At 55.9% G+C, this 6,933-nt stretch overlaps 1 long non-coding RNA gene across 1 annotated transcript in view; it reads left to right on the forward strand.

Moving 5' to 3' along the window:
• The window catches only part of LOC106816175, a 6,308-nt gene extending 3,825 nt beyond the window's left edge, over window positions 1-2,483 (forward strand). Inside the window, exon 2 of the long non-coding RNA XR_001394845.1 lies at window positions 643-2,483. This is a non-coding gene — a long non-coding RNA (uncharacterized LOC106816175). The remainder of the gene's footprint in view (window positions 1-642) is intronic.
• Window positions 2,484-6,933: the final 4,450 nt, after the last annotated feature.

A 6,933-nucleotide genomic window follows, 5' to 3' on the forward strand; every position in this document is an offset into this window, starting at 1 on the left:
CACCAGAAAACACCATGTTGCGGAGTGTACGCCGAGTGTGTGACGTGACGCGCACAACAGATGTGTGCGGATAGCATGAACAACGATATAAGGTGATCACGACGAGGACGTTATTTGTCTTGCAACGCACGGGGAGGGAATCGTGTGGTGTGTGGGGGTGGGGAGTATGTTCGGCGCACGTTAGGTTAATAACAACTGCAAGGCTATTCATCAACCCGCTTTACAGACCCACCATTCACCAACCTCTGGTAAAAGCTTTCCGATTCACCTTCAGGTGGTGCACGCGCTGCATCTGCCACTGCTGGAGGCGCCTGCCACGTACTCGCGTCGATTCTGTCCTTCCCAGGCACAGCTCGGCGTCTTGGGCATGGTGTGTTCGCTCGTCGGTGTTGGCGAGGGTTTGTGTGATAGAGGTATGGAAGCAACGTAGCCCCAGGTCGCTAGCTGGGTGTGGATTCCTTTGTTGCTGTGTGTGTGTGTGCGTGCGTGCGTGCGTGCGTGCGTGCGTGCGTGTGTGTGTGAAACAAAGAAAAATAGAGTGATAATCTAAACTGATAACTCCATAACTGATAGAGTAGTACTCTCTCTCACCATAAGAAAACCTACGACACTCCCTCCCTCTCTCTCTCTCTCTCCATACAGGGTGCAGTCAACTGTGATTAGTCCTTTTAGCGCCAGCTAGCCGACTACGAAGATGAGGGTCGGACGATGGGCGGCTGAAGCAGGAGTCCGGCTGTGACGTCTTTTGGCAGTCAGCGTCTGCGACAGAAGGAGCACGCGTTCACGACAAACATGGCGTCTGTCAGTACAGGAGAACGAGGCAGTCGCACGTTCCGAGCGCTTAGCGGGTCAATCGACGACCCGAGGAGTCGATTCGTCGCCGAGGGCAACGTGCGATGAATCCGCCGACAACAACATGTAGAGGGCGCCTCAATTTCCGCCTCATTTCCTGTGACACAAGCGATGACTCGCGGCGTTCCGCACTTCCTTGCCGATCGGCGCCACGTCCGGCTCTGTTTCTGGCAGCTAGACAGAGTCAGCCTCAAGCTATCCTCACAGTTATTGACAGGTCGCCGATCTTGCCCGGATTGTTGGCATTTTGCCAGGGGGCAACCTACCGGGTAGCGGGGGGATTTCTCGGTGATACATCAAATTAAATTAATCTTTAATTAAATATTTTTAATTAACTCGCGTGCGTATGCGCAGCTGTCGCGTGTAGTAGATGTGCGGGTGTGAGGAGTGTATGAACAGTAATGATGTAATGATGAGTGGATGAGTAATGATGACATTCATTGTGTGAAGTACCAGGGTTAGGTAGAGATTCCATACAGCAGTGGCTAATGCTCTGGTGCCAGCTGTGTAGTGAGTGACACACACACACGCACACATACACACATATACCCATGTACGCATGCAGGCAGGCAGGCAGGCAGGTAGGCAGACAGGCAGGCAGGCAGGCAGGCATGCACTCATACACATCTAGACGTGTCTTCCCGGAGAACACCTGTGGTGAAGAAAAATCAAATGCTAGATGTAGTGCAAGCCACGTGTGATTAGTTCACTGCTCCAGCAAACCTTGTAGTGGAGCACAGATTCTGCGATGTCGCCGTTCCCTTGTTCTCCCGCCACGGCGCGAGAATGGCCACATTGATTGTAATGATTAGATTACCATTAGCGGATTTGCACGCGAGAATTGGTGTGTTAATCTCGATAGCAGAACTGTGTGATTAGTACACTAGTCTCTTCACCCGTGAGCTAGCTACATGACAAACTGCTGATTGATTGCCAATCAACAGCGAGGGTTAATAACTAGAAATGCCGTACAAACCCGTTAATGACGAAGCAGCGCCATCTATTGTCAAACAATGCTATAAATCGCGCACGGGTTCTGCCGATGTTATCAATAGTACATAAACTACTAAACTAGTGTATAAAATTATATAACTGTTATACATAAACTATAGTTTACGTACTCTTGATGTTGTGTGTTATTAATATAGCTGATAATATTGGATTAGAGGTGATTGCTTTCTAGCCATCTTATCGAACAATTCGCGCAAACTGACATTGTAAGAAACCTGTTGATTATAACAAACGTGATATTTGCTCTGATTGATATATATATACGTGATAGTTACTTTCAGTCCCAAACCCACATCCTCTCTCCTTCCTCCCCGCTCCTCTCTCTGGCTCACAGTAAACAAGTTGACGCGCATGCGCAAACGATCCGTGAGTCGTCCATAGAAGTGATATAGTAGATGAGCATGGTCTATCTCTAGGTGTCAGTATTGAGCCGGCTACAGCGGCGCCCCCTAACCTCGCGGTCACATTGATCGCCTGTAACGCAGGGTGTGTTTTTCCTCCATTCTCTTCTCAACCGTGTAACACTTGATTTGTTCTTGCGACGCGCCGTCCGTCGCCTGGTATTTATAATATAGGCGGTATATCTCTTGTTACACGAACATTACAAGACGTTTGACAGACTCGTGGGTGTTTGACATGTTTGTGTATTGTACTATATATTATATTGTATATACACGCAGAAGCAGTGCATATACGAGAGTGCATGCTGTATTCATCGAACAAGAACCCACGTATCGTAATGTAATCTGGAAGAAAATGTTACATTGTCTCGTGAGGGTGTGCTCAGGATGCGTGCGTCATGAGGATGCGTGCGTCATGACGAGGCTGCGTGCGTCATGGCGAGGCTGCGTGCATCATGGCGAGGCTGCGTGCGTCATGGCGAGGATGCGTGCATCATGGCGAGGATGCGTGCATCATGACAAGGATAGCTATAGCACAGAATGCCGGCGTCGAATAGCAATCATAAAACACTTAAGAGACGTCTAGTGTAAATAATAATGGAGTTTTTCTTATCAGGCTACGCTGTTTTCTACACACATTCTACGCATTTCCAATAGAGAAATGTCCAAATACGACATGATTTGTATGACCGCTTACGCACAGTGACATAGTAGCACAGATATATAAATCGGAGGTAAAACAAGTACTTTCCTACGCTTGTAAAATAACACTAATAAATTACTGTACACGTTTACAAGCCGCATTCCATGTACAGGCAGTCTTCGAGTAAATACGCTACATCAGCTTTGCATTAAAATTTTTGCATCATTACCATAAAAAAATTAGGCGCAACTCTCCTGCAGTTTTCCACGATTCCTAAATTCATTAATTCACTTGTACAACCTCTGAATGAGTCTACGCGCCGTTATGCGCGTCACGGAAACGCTGCCCTCGCGCAACATCACGACAACGCCACGGTAAAAAAATTATGTACAGGGTTACACGTATGCATACATACACATACATCGCTAGCAAACGTTACGTAGGCTGAACGTACGAAAACACGAGAACGACGTCTCGCTCTAAAACGATCGCACTCTTGCTGCCGAGTCTAAATATATCAACGCTCTCGTCGCACTTTCGTGTTTGCATATGCAGACATTAAGTAGAGATGAGGTAATTCCGACATACACTGCGCGACCACCGGCGCCCTCGCTCAAAACCTCATGAGGACCGACACAACACCAAAGTGCGCACTTGGCGAACCTTGTGCGTGTGATGTCCACAACCGAAAGCGACTGGAAGCACGAAAATCAATGTCAACGTTAGGAGAACTACACTTACGTACGCAGGATATGTTTACATGCTGCGTCCGCGCATCGATGGATCACCGGTCCCGCACGCGTGCGCGCGATCGTATAAACGAGTTCTCGTCGTACTACGTGGACGCCAGACCGCCGCCTCGCGGCTTCACTCACCTGCACACAGCTGCACGCACACGCGCTGGACACGCACACGCGCTGGACACGCACACGCTCACGCCTCACAGACTCGGCTGCACACACACACGCGCTGGGCACGCACACACCTCACAGCCTCGGCTGCACACACACGCGCTGGGCACGCTCACGCCTCACAGACTCGGCTGCACACACACGCGCTGGGCACGCTCACGCCTCACAGCCTCGGCTGCACACATGTCTCACAGATTAGGCCACGCACACTCCCACACAATCCACGCCAGTCGTTGTTGACCGGGCAATGCTGGCGCGCCTCGCACGACTGCTCCCCGTACACCGTCCACCCGCGACAACGCGAGACCACACGACGGTCACGCGGCTCCAAAGGCGAAGTGCCAAGACGTCGACGCACAGGTACCGGGAAGAGAGGGTCGCTCGTGTACGCGAGGGTGACGTCAGACACTTCGCTCGACTCGTTCGCTCACATCACTCGGCCGTGTGTCGATGCCGCCGCCGCCACCGCCTTGCGGGTTGACCGGAGAATGAACGGACGCTCACGCGGGGACTCAGTGAGAGAACTTGTTGAGGAGGTGGCCCATGTAGGTGTACTTGTCCTGGAAGAGCTGCCTGCACTGGCTGCACTGCAGGTCGCCGTCAGGGCCGTGCAGCGTGCGGTGGATCATGTACATCGCATTCTCCTCAAAGTGCAGTCCGCACGGCTCGCAGCGGAACGTCGCCGCCGCCAGGGTGCGCTCCGCCTCGCAGCCCGGCCGCCCGCTGATATCCGTCTGCGAGCACGCGTCGCGTGTCGTGTCACACGCAGCGTCGGCCATCTTGCTCGAGCGAGACTCGGAGCGAGACTCCGGGCGAGGCGTCTCGCCGGGCGTCTGCGTGGCGCGGTCGCCCGGTGGCGTGCTCCTAGAGGGCGCCACCAGCGGTGGCGACGGCGAGTCGCGGATGTCAACGACGTCGCGGTAGGGCGCCGTGTGCCGGTGGCTGACGGTGGCGCCGCCTGCAATCTGTGCCGCCGTGGAGACGATTGCGCTCTGCCGAGCCTCGGCCTTGCGCTGCTGCTGCTGCTGCTGCTGCTGCGCGATGCCCGCATGTGAGAACACGGTGTTCGGAGCGGCCCGCGACATCGGCGGTGACGACGCGACCGACGGAAGACTGATGAACGCTGGCGCCATCTCCTGGCTGCCGCGCATGCTGTACGCCGGCGCCCCCTGGTAGGAGTATGGCCCACCGGCGGGGAATGACGAGACGGGAGGCAGCGAGATGGAGGGCAGAGAGACGCCGCGCGTTGCAGGCGGGAGAGAGATCGCCGGCAGCGACACGGGCGGCGGCGGCGGCGCAGCGTCAGAGAGCGGGAACGAGGGCGCCGTCAGCCGCCGCATGACCATCGGCGCCCCCTTGTGGCCGCCGCGCACCGCGCTGCCGCCGGACGTCACGCCGCAGCAGTTGACCATGTGCTTGGCGAGCATGATCTGGCTGACGGAGGCGGCGGCCCCGCAGCCGACGCACGCCCACTCGTTGCCGACGCGGTTGCACGACTTGATGTGCATGAGCATGTGGCTGCGCAGGTGATGCTTCAGCTTGAAGCCCTTGCGGCAGAGGCCGCACGTGTAGTTGCGCTCGCCTGAATGCACGAGGAAGTGCTTGCGCAGGTCCGCCGGGCAGCGGAACTTCTTCTCGCAGCCGGGGCAGTTCAGCGGCAGGTGGCGCTTGCGCTGGAAGTGCAGGATGCTCGGCAGTGTCGTGCGCGACAGCGCCGCGCGCCGCACCGCCGCTGGTCGCCCCGGCAACGCGAGCCGATCCAGCGGGCTCGCGAAGCGCTCCAGCTGCTGCATCGGCTGGAAGTCAGCCGCCGTCGTCGGCGTCCGCCCGGCGCCCTCTGGCGGCGGTGGCGGGAACGCGAGGTCGGGGCCCGGGTCGGACATGAAGCCGGACTCGTGCGCGCGCTCCGACGAGTCGGGGCTCTCACCGGACGTGTTGCCCTCCGTGTTGCTCTCTCCCTGCGTGCTGCCGCCGTCGTCGATCGCCGGGTACCCCTCCGCCGCCGCCGCCGCCGCTCCCTCTACATCTTTCTCCTTCTTCAGGTTGTCGATGATGTCCATGAGGGAGCGTTCCTCCTGCTTCAGTGTCGGCACGACGCCCGTCATGCACGAGCCGTCGCTGACGAGCGAGGTCACCGCCGCCGCCGCCGCGTGACCGTCGTGGTAGCCGGCACCCGCGGCGTCATCGTCATCGTCGCGGGCCGTACCCTGCACGCCCGCGGGGCTCGCCCGCTCCTCCCGCGCCTGCTCGACTGCCTGCGGGCCGCTCAATGGCCTACCCGCGTCACCCAGGGTATCCGCCTCGCTGTCCAGCATCTGGTCGACGAAATCTGTAGTGTGTGCGTGTGTGTGCGTGTGTGCGCGAGTGTACGCGAGTGTGCACGAGTGTGTGCGTGTGTGTGCGTGTGTGCGCGAGTGTACGCGAGTGTGTGCGTGTGTGTGCGGATAGATGACAACGTATAGGTGACACGAGAGGACAGTTTTTGTCTTCAACGCTCGGGGAATGTGTGTGTGTGGGGGGGGGGGGAGTATGTTCGGCGCACGTTAGGTTATAACCTGCAGGCTTTCATCCAGGTAGATTGCCAACTCTGGTAAAAGCCTTCCGATTCCCAGCTTCCGAGTGGGTGCACGCGTGCTTGGGTGGGTGCACGTAGTGTGTGGCCTAGCAGCTCGGGTTGTGTGTGTGTGTGTGGCGAGGTTGTGTGAATAGAGGTATTGAAGCAACGTCGAGTGTAGCTTGTGATTCAAACACCATCAACTAGATTGAAATGCGGGGTGAATAAGAGAAGGGAAAGATCGAGAGAGAAAGAGATGGGGAGAGAGATAGCAGAAAGTAAGAAAGAGGGTATGCATGGGAGCGAGAGAGAGATACAGAGAGAGAGAGAGAGAGAGAGAGAGAGAGAGAGAGAGAGAGAGAGAGAGAGAGAGAGAGAGAGAGAGAGAGAGAGAGAGAGAGAGAGAGAGAGAGAGAGAGAGAGAGAGAGAGAGAGAGAGAGAGAGAGAGAGAGAGAGAGAGAGAGAGAGAGAGAGAGAGAGAGAGAGAGAGAGAGAGAGAGAGAGAGAGAGAGAGAGAGAGAGAGAGAGAGAGAGAGAGAGAGAGAGAGAGAGAGAGAGGG

The sequence above is a fragment of the Priapulus caudatus genome, unplaced genomic scaffold (assembly GCF_000485595.1).
Source record: "Priapulus caudatus unplaced genomic scaffold, Priapulus_caudatus-5.0.1 Scaffold1304, whole genome shotgun sequence".
Lineage (NCBI taxonomy): Eukaryota > Metazoa > Priapulida > Priapulimorpha > Priapulimorphida > Priapulidae > Priapulus > Priapulus caudatus.